Consider the following 18767-nt stretch of genomic DNA (forward strand, 5'->3'; position numbering starts at 1 on the left):
CAACCTGATCAGTGTCAGTCACTTTGCAGCCATTGGCTGGGAGCCTGCATGTTACCTGGCATGATAATTGAAACATGTCACCCTAGCGGTACCTTCCCTGTGGGCTGGGAGGCGAGTCAGTCAGAATCTGCATTATGGAACGTATGTTTCAGATCCAAAGCTAGGAGATCATTTTAATAGCCAGAGAATGTAGTCATAAATATAACTATTAATGTATTAAGGCAAGAACCTTTTTAAAGATATTTTTATTATAAAAATTTACCTCCCAAATTTGAAAATGAAAGAAAAGTGGAATTAAAAATCATCTGTACCTGAATTATACATAAAGAAACTTAAAATCCCTCTAAACTTTTTTGTTCAAATATAGATATTTTTCCCTTCCAAAAGGAAAATTATTATTTCACATGTTTTTGCTTTTTACTTTAATTATATATTCCATATCAGTAATAAAATTCTTTTAAATCCCTTATAATTGCTGTTTAACACTATATTGAACAGATATATAAATAGTCCTAGGTTTCAGAAATTTAAAAAATTGTCATTACAATACCACTGCAAAGAATATTATGGTGTTTCAATTTTTAGTTACTAATTTGGACTAAAAATTAACAGGTTTGCTTTTCTTCATGTAAACCAGTGGTTTTTTTTATGAATAAATTCTAAGGATTTTAAATAACTTTTCAGTAACTTCAACAAAGAAATTATCTTTAAGGCAAAAATGTATGATGGTTTGCAAATCTATTTTTATTATATCTTCACTTTTACCAGTGTCATATGTGTGTGTGCTTGCACAAGGGCTTTAACTACCAGCAATGTAAGAAAAGTCTGTGTACTAAAAATGAGAAAATAATTTCCTTGTATGTGTTTTCATTCTCCCAATATAGGTTTTGGATTACAAGCTTGTATTTGAAAAGTACACACCCTGTGGGAGGTGCTCTGTACATACGCTGAGATACTGCACATCAAATTGCCCCTGAAGCCCAATGATCTGAAAACCCGGTCCTCAGCCTTTGATAATTTCAGCAGTTTTATGAAAGTCCTCCAAGTAGATGAAAGTATCATCAAGACAGAGCAAGAATTTTTCATTGCCCTATTTGTGAAGAGCTGCATGAATGACTATTATATTCAGGATAGAGATACATTCTTCAATCCAGCCACCAGAAGCCGCATTGTAAGTCTAAACCGAGTTTAGCTGCTGTCTTGGGGGTGATTTAGAACCTGCTGTTGAATTATCAGTGATTTGGTTGGGTTGGTTTGATTTGGTTTTTAAAAGCTGCCCATAAAAAGGAAAAAACAGAAAGAAAAGAAATATGCCTACAGATTCCTGTTAGGATAGTAAACAGTGGCTGGTTTGTTATCCCGTATAAACCACACACTCTCTTAGAATATTTTTAGGTTTACTTCATCCTTTCTCAGATCAAGTATCAAGTAAGGGACAGTGTTAAAAAAAATTCAGGATTAACAGGCTAGTGAGCTCCGGGATCTGCAAGGCAGCTTTCCTTCCCCATGGTGTAAGTCAAATGGCAGAAATGAAATAAAGCACCTCATGTCTCCTCAGGTGTTAACAGGAAAAGACTAATCTTCTTGACCTTGTTTCTTCCTGGGTAAAATGAAGATAATATGTCAGGAGGCGACAAGCTCATTTAAGGCAGGAAACATGTTGTCTTGTTCACTGCTGAATCCCAGGCACCAGGAAGGCTGAGTTTAAGGAGTGAATGAATGAACTGTAGTTCCCCCAGAGTTACCATGTGGGACAGTGACGATTAGCAGCTAAGAGCATAGACTCTAGAAGGGAGGGCACAGCTCAAGTGATGGGGCGCATGCTTAGCAAGTATAAGGTCCTGGGTTCAGCCCCCATCTCGTCCTCTAAAATAGACAAATAACCCTAATTACCTCCCCACCCCCCACCAGAATTACCTTATTATCTCCGCACCACCAAAAAAAAAAAAAGAAAGAGAAGAGGCCAAGAGCGTAGACTCAGGCTGGAACACCTGTGCTGGTCTCTCGCTGTCGACCTTGTAAAAGTCATTTAGCCTCTGTGTTTATCAAGTTCCTCATCAATAAAATGGGGATAATAATAATACCCACCTGGTAGAGTTGCTATGGGGATTAAAAATTCTGTGTCAATGTTAGAACTGCCCTGGCTAATAGTAAGTACTATGCATCTGTCAGCTCTTTTCATAATTGCTGACAGATGTTATTATCAACCAAAGGAGTATTAGTTCTTTGTAAGAGAAATGCATGTTAGACCATTTCATTTATCATTTTCTGTAATTCAGGATTTTTCCCTCTGAAATATCATTTTCTGTGTGTGCACTAGGAAGCCACAGGGCTTTCTAAATTTCATCTCTCTGGGTTCTTGTCATGATGGCAATACTGCAGAGTGTTGACATTTTTTAGGGACTCCGTCTGAGAGGACAGCAACCCCTCAAATTCAGGAGCATTTCTCTAACTGAAAACATCTTGCATGAAATGACATTTTTAAAATGTAAGAGCTTCAGACGATGAATGTTGCCATAACTGCAAGGATGTTATATCTAAGCTCTTTAAATAAATCCTGACATTGAAATAAAGGAAATACTATATTATAGTGCTCTATGACTTTGTTATCTTTGCAATCCATTTATCTGACTCTCTAAGACCAAAGAAAGCAAAGACTGAGATTGATCATTAGTACTGTGTGGTACACGTATTTGTGGATGAAGACAATACTGAAATGTACTGTTTAAGATATTAAAATGGACACTAAACAGCTGCTTGATGCACATGCATGAAGAGAACAGGGAGCTGGGTGCAGGGAGCAGACACTGAGCTTCCTGGATCAGAGACCCAAAATAGCAGTCCAGCCCAGCAGTCCACATGTTTTATATTTATGTCCCAGCAAAATTAGCAGTGAGAGTCTGACATGAACTTTGGGGACACTTGCAAACTGCTGTCATGATTATTAATGTGGGACACCAGGATCCTACAGTGTTTCGTTGGCATCTGCGCACAACCATTTCTTTTCCACTAAAGCCTGTTGTAATTGCTGGTCCCACATCCAGGCTTAGAAATCATCGCATGTGATATTTGGGAGGGAGGTAAGTGGAGTCAGGACCCATGTTAAGGCTGGGTGGGTAATAATCTGGTTCTAGTACAGGAGAATGGAAATTAGGTCAGGTGGGAAGGAGAATGACTGGATTTTAATTTTGTTTCTTGAGTAAGCTAAATATATAACATCATGTCAAGTTTCTTTGTTGTTTATATTCCATGTGCTGTCACCAAATATCTACTGAATTGTGTGGACAAAAAACCTGGGTTTTACAATTGACCCTGCCCCTAACCAGCCAGAGTCCAGGTTCCTCTGGTTGTCCAAGGATGGGGCTGGACCATCAGGTGTCCCTCCACTGCAGCAGTTTGGGCCCTTGGGTGGCCTAGCTTTTTTTGCTGTGGAAGACTGGCCCGGTTGTAGGACGTTAAGCACCTGCAAGGCTCTCACCAGGTACCCATGGTGGTTCCAGGAGTGTAACATCCAAGCATTCCTTTCTACCCACGTTTGCAAATGACCCTCAAGGGGTTAGTATTAATCCTGGGTGAGAATTATGAAAAATTATATGGTACCTCCATACATTATGGCAAGTGAGGGCCCCTTATTTACAAATGACCACTAAGTGATAGCACCACATATTATCAACAGAACATGGGATCACGTGGTGACAGTGATGCTCACCTCTTTGCTTCTTTTTCCCAGTGCAACTTCAGCCTCCGTAAGATGACCTCAGCTGTCCCAGCGAACAGGGCGTTCTGTACAGGGAATGGGCTCCTCCTCAAAGCATAGACAAGAAGCAGCCCTTAGATCTCCTCAGGTGAGCTGTTGTGGAGAGCACTCCAGTGGGGAGGGCTCAGGTTTGTCCTTATGGCATCTGAGGTTGACAGTCCTCCAAGAGTGTTACCAACCAGGAAGCTCACAGGAGCTCTGAGCTTTGTTGCCCCAAGTTTCTACTGGAGGCTTTATTACAAAGACATGATTTATTGGGTCACTACCGACATGGCTATCCCAAACCCTAACTGTAACTCAAACCTTTCCTTAGCCCTAACCGTTGAGCCCCTTCCTCTCCTGGTGGTCACGCAATTGTAACAAAGCTCAAAGCCCCACTTATCTAATCACATGGTTGGTGTCTCTGGCTGGCCAGTCCCCATCCTGAGTCATCTCATGAACACAATCCAAACAGGGGTCCACCATGAATAGCAAAGACACATCTATCTTGGGAAATTTCAAGGTTTTAGTGGTTCCCGTCCAAGAACTGGAAATAAAGACCTACCAAATTCTTCATTAAACAGCAGTAAATGTTAGATTTCACTTAAATTATAAAATAAGAGAGAAATTCTCACTGCTTTGCTATATCTGATTTTCGGCAACGTTTCACTACACCATGTGACTGTAATGTCGCACTCAGCATGTGTCTTCTCAGAGCAGTAGTGCCGGCTGCTCCCCGGGAGCTTATGCTGTTTGGGCAAGGCTGCTGGTGGGAGGGAGGCCAAGGACAACCAAGCAAATAAAAATAATCGGGCGAATAAGGAAACAATGTCAGATTGAAATGAAGGAAATAACACTGTGTTGAGATGGGAGACTTGGGGGGAAGTGAGTCAAGAAAGCTATCTTTGACTAGGTTACATCTGAGCTGAGATGGTGATAAGGAGGCTGGACTTTGAGGATTTGGGAAAAGTTACCCCAGAAATAGAGGCAGCTTGTCCATTGGCCCCGAGGCACAAATGTGCTCAGCAGGTTTGAGGAGATACTGGAGCCAGCGCTGGTGAGAGGGATGAGACGCGAGGCTTAGAAGGGCATCAGGAGCACGGAAAGGAGTGTAGACTCTAAGCACAGTGAGAAGCAGTCATGGTATTTTAAGCACTAAAGTAATTTTCTCTCACCCACAATTTGCAAAGATAATGTGGAGAATGAGTTGCAGGGACCCAGGAAGCAGGGAGGCCGGGTCGGAGGCTCTTGGAGTGGGCCAGATGAGAGAAGGTGGGAGCCAGGGAGAAATTCGTTTGGGGAGTGGACCTGACAGGATACAGTTATGGGCTGGCTGTGGATGGTGAGGAGAAGAGGAGGGTCAAGGTAGGCCCAGGTCGTCCTGGAGCCAGGTGCCTGATCTTCCTAATCTCAGTGCCCCATGCAGGTGCCCACCTACTTTGGCAAACCTCTTAACCTTCAAAGTGAGGGTTTTAAAACACTGAAATCTTTTTGTTTGTTTCACATTTTATGGAAAGATTCAAACATGTACAGAAGTAGAGAGAAGACCACAGCCAGCCTGCCTGTATCAGTCACCCAGCTCCAGAATTATAAACTCAGAGTCACTGCCGTTGCATCATTCATCTCCACCTCCTCCCCTCCCCCACTACAGGATCATTTTGAAGACAATCCTACATAGCTTAACCTTTCATTAGTGAAATGACAAGATCTCTTTCAAATACAATTGAAATATTCCTTTTTTATTTAGGGTTACAAAGTAATTCCCTAATTGTCAGAAAAATACACTTTTAAGTAGTTTTGGGGTTGAAATCGGGATCCAGACTAGGTTCAGACATTGCAGCTGGTATATGTCTCAAGTGGGCTCTAATCGAAAAATTTCCTGTTTCTCATTTTCCTTGAAATGGCTGAGGGGTTTCTCTATTACCCATTTGGCTGAATTCATTCTCCCCTGTGGTGTTAGACTTGTTTCTCCATCCTATGTATTTGCTTTAGCTAAGTGATTTGATCCTCCCCTAAAAGCTTGATCTGATTGAGGTTCAACTTTGTGCAAGAATACTTGTTATGTGAAGTTTTGTACTCCTGTCATAAGGTACATAAATTCCAGTTGACTCTCATTTTTTGATGACAGCAGCCAATAATGATTGTCACCCGGGATCATTGTTTCATAAGGGATTTTATTTCATGTGGTCATACTCTAATTTCCTCCCTCAATTATCAGCAGGATCACAGTCATGAAGAGGCACTTTCTCCTTAACTCGGGTTATTCGGTAGAACACAGTTTTAAAAGAGGATGTTTGTACATATGTAAATATTTAAAGTTAAAACATTTTTCTTTTCTTTTTAATTTTTTTTCTGATGGAGGTACTGAAGATTGAATCTAGGACCTTATGCATGCTGAGCACACACTCTGTCACTGAGTGTACCCCATCCCCCTTGAGATTCATATTTATATGATATTTTCCTTCTGTTATTTTTGTTTTGTTATACAGAATTTGATGGCAGGGCAATGGGTTTTACGGCTCTTAAATCATTCTTTATGGGGTTTTGTGGTTTGTGTCTGTGTTTGTAAAGAAAACAATTTTCCCACTATTTTAAGTATGTTTTGCTAAGGAAAATATGTTGATCTGTTCCCTGCCCCTGGTCAATGTGTTCCTTTTGTTTCTTCCCATTAGTGGCCCCTTGAGGTCTGTGACAAGACTAGCATGTCGTTAATCAAGATTGAAGGAGATCTGAAGAGATTTATTCAAGGAGATGAAATTTGTAGACAATGTATTGGAAAGTATTGAGAAAGTTATTCATTCAGAGAAGGTCTGGGGTTGAATTTTTAAGTGCACAGAAATCTAAGCTATGAACCACCAACACAATTATTAACTCCAGGGAAAACAACGTAGGGAAGAAAAAAGTAAGCCTAGCAGCCAACTTGCTACAGCTGTGAACAGTCTGTACAGAAAGCTAATAATGTAAAGCAAGGCTACTGATCTGATCAAAATTATAATGTAATTGTATCAAAAGGTTGGAAAAATGAAGTTTTGGGTGTGTAGATGAGATGGGGTTTGAAAGAGAGCTTAATCCTCCTTTTCCAAAATACAAAGTTAAATAAGTGATACATAAAGCTGAAAAAGTCAGTAGGCTGCGTTACAAGGATACTAGTCAGAGATAGGGAGTAATTATTCCAGGAGTCAGCAGTAGGAGCTGAACGTGGTTGCTTCTGGCCAGGAAATGGGGCGGTTGTTGGGAACTGCTCCTTTTTCCAATTGGTGTTCGAGAACTGTTTGACTCTTTAAGGAATATATGGTATAACTTTGATAAAAAGAAATCAAAGATGAATTTTCAAAATTTGATATTAAGAATTGGGGTGTTTTTGACAGAGAGGGATAACAATCAGACAAAATACATTTGAAGGGATCCTCATTATTCCTAGCGTTTCAGCAAGGACTAGGGGGCGACATCTTTTTAACGTTCAAAAACTCTGTCTGACCTTCTTACCGACATGTAACCTTTGTAAATAATGAACTCCCCGTCACTGTTAAAATCCAGGCAGAGGCTGCCTTACCTGCTCTAACTGTAGCAGGGTGTGTTTACCATTGGGCAGTTGGAGCAGGCAACTTCTAACATTCTTTCAGTTTTGAGTGTGGCATTTTCAGGACGGATATTTGATAAGAATTTATTACAAAAAGCTTAACAAGAAAGAGTCCAACACATCTCAAACCCATTGCCAGGGTTTTCTCTGCGAGACACCATCCTGAGCCTTCCATCTGTGAGCCAGGCCACAAAGCCTAGTCACATGAGAATAAACACAATTTGTCCCTCCTATCTGATTTGGCATCGGGCTCAGCCCTTTTCCCCATGGAATGGTCGACGCCCAGGTCTCTGACGATGGAGCTGGTCTCATAGCAGCCCTGTGAGCGCTGGTCCAGCCCAAGGGGTTTCCTGCGTGAAGTTTCCCAGGACTGCAGGCTGTTCTCAGAGCTGAGTCCCCCCTAGGGGTGAGCTCCAGACTGAGCCGGAAGCCTCAGAGAGAACTCAGAGCTGAAGAAATCCACAGGTTTTACCAAGCACTGCCGAGTCAGTAATGAGCCATTTGAGGGAAGTATCAGCAACAGCAAGACACACCTGAGCAGCCGTCTCATTGTTCCGCCTCATTCCTAAACCGTCTGTGTCTGCCTGTCTGTGTCTGTCTCCCTTTCAGGGCCAGCCTGGCACCGCTCCGTGCCCTGCCTCATTTCTTCTAATCTTGCCTCCCTAGCCTGTTCCATCTACTCAAGATTAACTGAGAAACATTGAACAGTTTTTAAAACCTAGGAATAACAGACGTGCTAGATACAAAGAATACAGGGCAATACCTTCCTCAGTCACATCCCTCCTGCCCTCTCCCATTCCCACAATGAGTTTTATAAATATTTTTTCAGAGGGAAATTGCACTCCCAGTTGTTATTATTATCAGACATTTCCTTATTATCTGTGGTTTACGATGCATTTGCTTCAGGGAAGTTCCCGAGATAAGGCAGGAGCAGACGACTGAGCCAGTTGTTGATGTCCACTTGTGTCAAGCCTGTTAAGAATGATCTTTGGGGGGATTTGTTGAATGTGCCAGACTGTCCAGTGAGTGGTGATGATCCCCTGCATCTGCTCCAGAGTCAACCTCGTCCCCTCCTTTGCTCTGTTCTCATTTATCTCTCTTCAGCAGGTGAACCAGTGATCTGTACTCCTATGATACGTAAAATACTTCTTATTTCACGGTAGAATTTGGGGGATGCTATGAAAACACATGTTTTAAGCGTGAATTGAGTCAGAGGTTTATACTTAAAGCCCCCTTGGTTTACAATCAGAAATTAATATGATGGAGGGAGGGTATAGCTCAGTGGTAGAGTGCATGCCTAGCATGCATAAGGTCCAGGGTTCAATCCCCAATGCCTCCATTTAAATACAAATAAATAAACCTAATTATGCCCCTCCACAAAAAAAAAGAAAAAAGAAATTAACATGAGGATGAAGTTACAGAGAGATTATGTGTGTCTTCTGAAACTACCTTTTGTCTTTCTGCAGGAAATTTTACAGAGAGAAGGTCGGAATCTACTTTGCTTGGCTGGGCTATTACACTCAGATGCTCCTCCTGGCAGCAGTCGTGGGGGTGACTTACTTTCTGTATGTATATTTTAATCAAAATAACTGTACCTGGAGGTAACTTCTCTTTATTCCTTGTTACCGTGCTTACTTAACTTAGAATAACATTCTCCAGGAGCATCCATGTTGTTGCAAGTGGCCCTATATTTTCAGTGTTTATGGCCGAGTAGTATTCCATTGTATAAATATATCACTTCTTTAGCCAGTCATCTGTTGATGGACATTTAGGCTGTCTCCATGTCTTTGCTATTGTAAATAGTGCTGCTATGAACATTGGGGTGCTGGTATCATCCTGATGTAGGGTTCCTTCAGGATATATGCCCAGGAGCGGGATTCCTGGGTCATATGGCAAGTGTATTTCTAGTCTTTTGAGGAAACTCAATACTGTTTTCCACAGCGGGTGCACCAAACTGCATTCCCACCAGAAGTGTAGGAGTTTCCCCTTTCTCCATAGCCTCTCTAGCATTTGTCATTTGTGGATTTTTGAATGATGGCCATTCTGACTGGTTTGAGGTGATACCTCATTGTAGTTTTGATTTGCATTTCTCTGATAATTAGTGATACTGAGCCTTTTTTTCTGTGCCCATTGATCATTTGTATGTCTTCCTTGGAGAATTGCTTGTTTAGGTCTTCTGCCGATTTTTGGATTGGGTTATTTGGTTGTTTCTTATTCAGTCATATGAGCTGCATATATATTCTGGAGATCAAACCTTTGTCAGTTTCATTTGCAAAAATGTTCTCCCATTCTGTAGGTTGTCTTTTTGTTTTACTTATGGTGTCCTTTGCTGTGCAGAAGCTTGTAAGTTTCTTTAGGTCCTATTTGTTTATTCTTGCTTTTATATCTATTGCTTGTGTAGACTGCCCTAGGGGAACATTTCTGAGATGTATGTCAGATATTTTGCCTGTATTTTCTTCTAGGAGGTTTATTGTATCTTATCTTTTATGTTTATCTTGCTGAAGAGACTGTCTTTATTCCATTGTATATTCTTGCCTTCTTTGTCGAAGATTAGTTGACCAAAAGTTTGTGGGTTTATTTCTGGGCTCTCTATTCTGTTCCATTGGTCTATATGTCTGTTTTTGTACCAATACCATGCTGTCTTAGTGACTGTAACTCTGTAGTATTGTCTGAAGTCTGGGAGAGTTATTCCTCCAGGCTCTTTCTTTCTCTTCAGTAATGCTTTAGCAATTCTAGGTCTTTGATGGTTCCATATAAATTTTATTGTGATTTGTTCCAGTTCTATAAAATATGCCCTGGTTAATTGGATAGGGATTGCATTAAATCTGTAGATTGCCTTGGGCAGTGTGACCATTTTAACAATATTGATCTTTGCAATCCAAGAGAATGGGATACCTTTAAATTTTTTAAAGTCTTCTTTAATGTCCTACACCAATGGTTTATAGATTCTGTGTATAATTCTCTAACCTCTGTGGTTAGATTTATTCCTAGATATTTTATTACTTTGGGTGCTATTTTAAAGGGGATTGTTTCTTTACTTCTTTTTCTGTTGATTCATCATTAGTGTAAGGAAATGCAACTGATTTTGGAACATTAATCTTGTAACCTGCTACCTTGATAAATCCTTCAATCAGCTCTAGTAGTTTTTGTGTGGACCTTTTAGGGTTTTTAAGATATAGTATCGTGTCACCTTTTACCACTTCTTATCCAATTTAGACCCCTGTTACTTTTCTTACTTGCCTGATTGCTCTATCCAGGACTTCAAAGTCTATGTTAAATAGGAGTGGTGATAGTGGGCATCCTTGTCTTGTCCCAGATTTTAGTGGGAATCTTTGGGTTTTTCACTGTTGAGTGTTATGCTGGCTGTAGGTTTGCCATATATAGCTTTTATGATGTTGAGTTATGTTCCCTCAATATCCACATTGGTGAGATTTTTATCATAAATGGGTGTTGAATTTTATCAAAAGCTTTTCTGCATCTTTTGAGATGATCATGTGGTTTTTGTCCTTTTTCTTGTTGATGTGAAGTATTACATTGATTGATTTGCATATGTTGAACCACACTTATGTCCCTGAGATGAACCCCATTTGAGCATGATATATAATCTTTTTTATGTGCTGTTGGATTCTGTTTGCTAGTATTTTGGTAAGGACTTTTTGCATCTGTGTTCATCAGTGATATTGGTCTGTAATTCTCTTCTTTGGTGGTGTTTTTGCCTGGTTTTGGTATCAGGGTGATGGTGGCTTCATAGAATGAGTTTGGGAATATTACTTCTTTTCAATCTTCTGGAAGAGTTTGAGAAGGACTGGTATGAGTTCTTCTTTGTATGTGCGGCAGAATTCCCCAGTGAAGCTGTCCAGTCTGGACTTTTATTTGTAGGGAGGTTTTTTTATTGTTAATTCGATTTCATTCCTAGTGATTGGTTTGTTCAAGTGGTCAGTTTCTTCTTGATTCAGTCTTGGTGGGCTGTATGTTTCCAGAAACTTGTCCATCTCCTCTAGGTTATTCATTTTTGTCCATGTAGTTTTTCATGATATTGTCATATGATATTCTGTATTTCTATGTTATTTGTTGTAATTTCTCCATTTTCCTTTCTTATTTTGCAAATTTGTGCTCTCTCTTTTTTCTTCTTTGTGAGTTTGGCCAGACGTTTTTCGATTTAATTTGCTCTTAAAAAAATCTAGCTTTTGGTTTGATTGATAATTTTCTTTATTTTTTTAAACTCTATTTTATTTATTTCCTCCCTGATCCTTACTGTTTCCTTCCTTCTGCTGACTTTTGGGTGTTTTTGCTCTTCTGTTTCTAGTTCTTTTAGCTGGTGGGTTAGATTGTTTATTTGATATTGTTCTTCTTTTTTGAGGAAGGCCTGTATCGCCCTAAACATTCCTCTTAGCACTGTTATGCTGCATCACATAAGTTTTGTGTGGTTGTGTTTTAATTTTCATTTGTCTCAAGGTATTCTTTAATTTCAACTTTGATTTCATCATTGACCTAATGGTTTTTTAAAATACCATGTTGTTTAATCTCTGTGCTTTCCTTTATTTCTCCTTTGTTTCTCTGTAGTTGATTTCTGGTTTCAATGGCTTTGTGGTCAATAAAGATGCTTGAGATAATTTCTATCTTCTTAAAATTGTTGAGGCTTCTTTTGTGACCAAGTACATGACCAATCTTAGAAAATGTTCCACGTGCACTTGAAAATAATGTATATCCTATTTTGGGGGTTTGTAATGCTCTAAAAATATCCACTAAATCTAATTTTTCTCTTGTATCATTTAATTTCTCTGTTGCCTTATTTATTTTCTGTCTGGAAGATCTGTCTAGTGATGTTAATGTGGTGTTAAAATTTCTGACAATGATTGTATTCCCATCAATTTCCCCCTTTATCTCTGTTAGTAGTTGTTTTATGTATTTAGGTGCTCATGTTGGGTGCATATATATTAATGATTATAATATCCTCATCTTGTATTGCTCCTTTAATCATAAAATGTCTTTATTTATCTTTCTTTATGGCCTTTGTTTAAAGTGTGTTTTGTCTGAAATCAGTACTGCTGTACCTGCTTTTTTTGGTGTTTCGATTTTCATGGACTACCCTTTTCCATCTAATCACTCTCAAACTATATGTGTCCTTCTCCCTAAAGTGTGTCCCTTCAATGCAGTGTATTGAATGTTCTTGCTTTATTATCCAGTCTGCCACTCTGTCTTTTGACTGGAGCATTTAGTCCATTAACATTTACAGTAATTAATGATAGATGAGTGTTTATTGCTATTTTGAATTTACTTTTGCAGTTGATTTGGTAGTTCTTCTCTGTTCCTTTCTTCTTCCTTTTGTGGTATGGTTATTTTCCTTTGTATTATCTTGGATTGTATTTAGTTTTTCTGACTCACTTGTAAGTTTTTGGCTTGTAGTTACACTTTTTTGTAAGTCTGTTAACCAATTACTCTAACTATGTGTACTAAACAGATAGTAATGTAATCTCAAACCCATCCTACTGACAACAAAAAATTTTAAAAAAAAGAAGAAAAAATACTCTATATTTTCTTGCTTCCCTCTCCCACTCAATGATTTAGATGTCTTCTTTTACAATTTCATGTTTATTCTATTTGTATTTCATGGTAGTTATCACCTTTCCAGTTATGAGTTCTCATTTCTGTAGCATCCTTCTTTTTTTCTATTTAGAGTAGACCTTCCAATATTTCTTTTAGCATGGGTTTAGTGTTGCTAAAGTCTTTTAGTTTTTGCTTCTCTGTGAAAATCTATATCTCTCCTTCTATTCTAAAGGATAGCCTTGCTGCAGAAAGTATCGTAGGCTGCATCTGTTTTTTCATTCAGGACTTTGAATATATCTTGCCACTCCCTTCTGGCCTGTAGTGTTTCTGTAGAGAAATCAGCTGAGAGCCTTCTCTTGTAAATCACTCTTTGTTTTTCTCTTGCTGCCTTTAGGATCATTTCTTTATCCTTCAATCTGGCCATCTTGATTATGATATATCTTGTTGTGGGTCTCTTTAGGCTCTTCCTGTTTGGGAACCTCTGAGCCTCCTCTGCTTTGGTGTCTGATTCCTTCTTTAGGTTTGGGAAGTTTTCAGTCATGATTTCTTTAAATACCTTTTCCATCCCCTTTGTTCTTTCTTCCCATTCTAGAACCCCTATTTTCCATAGATTGGCATGCTTTATATTATCCAATAGGTTCCTTATATTGTTTTCATTATTTTATATTTGTTTTTCTCTCAGCAGTTCTGATTGGGTGCTTTCTGTTGTCCTGTCTTCTAGGTCACGTATTCTTTCCTCTGCATTATCTAGACTGATTATTTACAGCCTTTAGGTCAGATCTCATTTCAGCCAATGAATTTACTAATTTTACTTGGCTCTTTTTTACAGCTTCTATTTTGTTTTTGACATATTTTATGTCTCTAAACACTATCTCTTTTAGTTCCTTCAGTAACTTGTTCACTTCTTTTTTGAAATGTTGATCTAGTAGGCCATCAATGTCTGTTTCATTGATCGTTCTTTCAGGGGATTTCTCTTGCTCTTTTAATTGGGAATAATTCCTCTGCTTTTTCATACTGCTCATATATCACTGGCACTGTGGCTTAAGGAGTATCAGTTATCTATTGTGGTCCTTAAAGGAGTTTATTTGTTTATCTATCTAAAGCCTATGCAGGAATAAAATTTAAAAATGAGAGAGAGAGAGAATTTTAAAAGAATGGAGGAAAAGGAGGTTTGAAAACTGTATAATCAATAATAGAAGAGCAAGTTGAAACAGAATAGCAGTCAAGTTGTGATGTCTTTTAAAAGCCTTAATAAAAAGAAGAAAAAAATCAGAACACAATATTTGAAACCTGTGAATAATCAATAACAGATCAAAACCAAGAGAATTAAAAATGAAATGAGAACTGTAAACATATACAACTGTTTAAAAAGTAAAGATTAAAAAGGTAATAGAAAATAAAACAGATACAAAAAGATTTAAAAAGCAATGATGAGTTCTCCTAGAGACTGTGCACTCAATGGTTTTATTGAAAGGTCTTTGTGTCTTTGTCCTGTTTCACGAACTCAGCTTGCTCTGTTGGCCCCCTCGTCTGTGTTATTCACAGTGTCCATCAGCAAGAATATCATGCCCCTCCAACACTGGGTCAGGTGCTGCTCTCCTTCGTGGTGGGCAGGTGGGTCACTCACCCTCGGGTTGCCGCAGTCAGTGCTGTGCCAGTTGCTGCATAGGTGGGCTCAGCTTCAAGAATAACAACTTTATGGAGATATAATTCACATACAATAAAATGCAGCCTTCGAAAGTGTGCATTAGGGTTTTAAGTACATTTCAGTGCTTTGTAGCCATCACCCCCAAAAGGAACCGGTACCCTTTAGTAAGTCAGTCCCTAACCTTCCTTTCCCTTAGCCCCAGGCAGCCACCATTCTACTTTCTGCCTCTACGGATTTGCCTGTTCTGGGCATTTCATATAAGTAGAACCATACAGTATGCTGCCTTTTTTGATTGTCATCTTTCATTTAGTGTGACATTGTCAAGGCTCATCCATGGTGTAGCATATATCAGTCCCCAAATTCCTTTTTGTATTCAAATAATATGCCATAGTTATAAATACACCACATTGCTTATCCATCCATCAGTTGATGATGAATAATTCTGCTGTAAGTGCTCATGGACAAGTTTTTGTGTGAGCACATATTTTCAGTTTTCTTCAGGATGTATCAAAAAATGGAATTGCTGGGATGTATTCTACTTTTAACATTTTGAGGAATTGCTGAAGTATTTTTTAAAGTGACTGCACCATTTATAATTCCAGTAGTAATGTATGAGGAGTCCAGTTTCTCCACAACCTCAACACTTTTCATTATCGGGTTTATAGATACATATTTATATATCATATATCATATATATTTGTCATCCTAGTTGGTATGAATTGGCATGCCATTGTGCTTTTGATTTCTGTTTCCCTAATGCCTACTGATGTTGAACATCTTTTTATGTGCTTATTTCCCTTTTGTATGTCTTCTTTGGAGAAACATCAATTCAAATACTTTGCCCATTTTAATTGCATTTGTCTTTGTATTGTGACGTCTTAAGTCTTCGTTGTCTATTCTGGATAAAAGTCCCTTATCAGGGTAATATTGGAAATAATTTCATCCATCCTGTGGATTGTCTTCTTACTTTCTTGATGAAGTCCTTTGAAGCACAGAAGTTTTTAATTTTACTGAAGTCCAGTTTACTTGATTTTTTTTCTTTTGTTGTTTGTGCTTTTGGTGTCATTTATTACAAGTATTTGTAATCCAAAGTCCTGAAGATTTTCTCATTGTTCATTTTCTAAAAGTTTTGTAGTTTCAGGTCGGTGATTTATTTTCAGTTAACTTTCATAAATGGTGTTAAGATAAAAGTTCAGTTTTCTTTCTTTCCAGGTGTATGTTCAGGTGTCCCAGCATCATTTTTGTAAAGATTATCTTTTCCCTATTGTATTGTCATGGCACCTTTGTCAAAAATTAAATGGCTACGTGTAAGGGTTTGTTTATGGACTCTCAATTCTTTTCTCTCAATCTACTTGTGTGTCATTTATGCAAGTACCACACTGTATGGATTACAGTTTGTTAGTGAGTTTTGAAATTGGAAACTTCAAAACTTTGTTCTTTTTGAAGACTGTTTTGACTATTCTGGGTATCTTGCATTTCCATATTAGTTTTAGGATCAGCTTGTTCATTTCTGCCAAAAAGCCAGAGTTGCATTGCATCTATAGGTCATTTTGAGGACAATGGCCATACTAACAATAATAAGGCTTCTGATCCATGAACACAGAAGGGCTTTCCATTTATTTTAGGTCATTTTTAATTTCTATCAGCAGTATTTTAGTTTTCAATATCCAAGTTTCAGACATTTTTCTCAGTATTTCACATATTGTTCTTAATATTCCTAAGTATTTTATTCTTTTTGATGCTATTGTAAATGAAAATGATTCCTTCATTTTATTTTTAGATTATTCACTGCTGTTGTATAGAAATATAATTACTTTATATATATTGATTTGTGTCTTACAATTTTGGTCAGACTGGGTTATTAATTTTAATCGGATTTTTTTTCTTTTCTCTCTTTTTTTTCCTTTGTGGATTCCTTGTGATTTCAATATATAATATCATGTCATCTGGAATTGAAACAGTTTTATTTCTTTCTTTCTAATCTAGAGTCTTTATTTTCTTTGTCTGGTTGCTTTGACTAGAACCTCTAGTACAATGTTGATTGTGGGAGGAAATAATTCAGTCTTTCAACATTATGTATGATCTTTGCTCCAGGTTTTTCACCGATGTTCTCTGTCAAGTTGAGGAAGTTATCTTCTATTCCTAGTTTCTATCCATTTTTCTATTAATATGGTGTATTACATGAATTGAATTTTGTATGTTGAACTGTCTCTGCATACCTGGATACATCCCACTTAATTGTGGTCTATTTTATATGTTACTGGATTGGATTTGCTTGTATTCTGTTGAGGATTTTTGCATTTATATTCATAACAGATAGTCTTTAGTTTTCTTGTGATGCCTTTGTCTGTTTTTGGTATCAGTGTGATACTAGTCTCATTGAATGAATTGGGAAGTGTTCCCTCCTCTTTATTTTTAGACGAGTTTGTGAAGCATTGTTTTCTTTTTTTGTTTGTTTTTGTTTTTGTTTTTTCTTTAAGTAGTTGATGGAATTCACCAGCAAAGCCATACGGGCCTAGCATTTCCATGTGGGAATGTTTTGGATTACTATTTCAGACACTACTTATTGTAGGATTATTTGAGTTTTCCATTTGTCCTTGAATTGGCTTCAGTCATTTATGTCCTTCTAGGAATTTATCCATTTCATCTAGATTATCTCATTTATTGGCTATATAATTATCCATAGTATTCCCTTATAGTTCTTGTTATTTTTGTAAGGGCAGTAGTGACATCCTTCCTTACATTTCTCATTTTAGTAATTTGAATATTCTCTCTTTTTTTTAAATACTAGCTAAAAAGTTGTCAATTTTGTTGATCTATTCAAAGAACCAACTTTTCTTTTTGTTGGTTTTTCTCTGTTGTTCATCTATTCTCTATTCCATTTTCTTCTGCATTTAGTATTTTGATAAGAATGTTTAATTCATTTACATTAATGTAATTTCTTATCAGGTTGAAGTTACATCTGCTATCTGCTTTCTATTTGTCCTTTTTCCCCCCATTCCTCTATTACTACACTTTTTTATACAAAGTAGGCATTTTCAAGTGTGCCATTTTAATTTGTTGTTTATTTTATGTTTTTTTCTCCTCCTCCTCCTCCTCTTCCTCCTCCTTACTTCTCCTCCATTGCCCTGGAGATAATAATTAACATCTTGTTTTAAAGCAATCTAGTTCACATGAATGCCAACTTAATTTCAATAGTACATCAAAACTTTGCTTTGGTATCAATCTTTTCCCTCCACCTCCTCATGCTGTCACTGTCATACAAATTACACCTTTATGTATTTATAAGCACATCTACACAGTTTCATAAGTATTGTTTTATGCAGTTGTACTTTACATCAAATAGAACAAAACATTTACATGTAATACTCTATTTATATTGTTTTATTTTTTTTTTGCTCATGTATTAGTGCTTTTTATTTTTCAGGCGAGTGTCCTTTCATTTACACCTGCTGGATTATCCTTTGTATTTCTTATAGGGCAGGCCTGCTAGCAATGGATTCTTTCAGATTTTGTTTTGTAGGGGTGTCTTAATTTCTCCTTTAATTTTTTTGAAGGATCATTTTGCTGGCTATAAAATACTTGGTGACAGTCTTTTCCTTTTATCACTTTGATGATACCATCCCAATGCTTTCTGGTCTCCATGGTTTTTGATGAGAAATCAACTGACTTACTGAGGAGCATTTCTATATGTTGAGCCACTTTTCTCTTTCTGCCGTCAAGATCCTTTGTCCTTGCCTTTTGACACACTGAGTCTGATGTGCCTATTTTAGATGTCTCTACGTTTATACCACGTGGAGTTTGTTGAGCTGCTGGGATGTACAAATTAATGTTTTCATCAAATTTGGGAAGGTTTCAACCATTATTTCTTTATATATTATTTCTGCCCCTTTTTTTCTCTCCTTCCTTCTGGCGCTCCCATTATGTGTGTATTGGTATTGTTGATGGTGTCCCACCTGTCTTTGACACAGTGTTCATTTTTTTTTTCCATTCCTTTTCCTTTCTGTTCCACAGACTGGATAATCTCAGTAGTTTTAAGTTAACTGACTTTTTCTTCTACAAGTTCATATCTACAGAGAAACCTCTTATTGAAGTTTTCATTTTAGTCATTATATTTGTATCTCTAGAATTTCTAGTTGGTTTTTAATATAAATTTTTTTATTGATATTCTCTGTACAATGAGATGTTCACATAATTTAATTCTTCAGGCATGGTTTCTGTTAGCTCTTTGAACATATGTGTAATTGCTTGTTTAT

At 37.6% G+C, this 18767-nt stretch overlaps 1 long non-coding RNA gene across 3 annotated transcripts in view; it reads left to right on the forward strand.

Annotated features, from left to right (window-relative positions):
• Window positions 1-906: 906 nt before the first annotated feature.
• LOC140693145 (uncharacterized) overlaps window positions 907-18767 on the forward strand; it is a 733405-nt gene continuing 715544 nt past the window's right edge. For all 3 annotated transcript variants that reach the window (XR_012068848.1, XR_012068849.1, XR_012068847.1), the window contains exons 1-3: window positions 907-1171; window positions 3731-3845; window positions 8783-8881. This is a non-coding gene — a long non-coding RNA (uncharacterized lncRNA). The remainder of the gene's footprint in view (window positions 1172-3730; window positions 3846-8782; window positions 8882-18767) is intronic.

Source organism: Vicugna pacos, unplaced genomic scaffold, assembly GCF_048564905.1.
Source record: "Vicugna pacos unplaced genomic scaffold, VicPac4 scaffold_19, whole genome shotgun sequence".
Lineage (NCBI taxonomy): Eukaryota > Metazoa > Chordata > Mammalia > Artiodactyla > Camelidae > Vicugna > Vicugna pacos.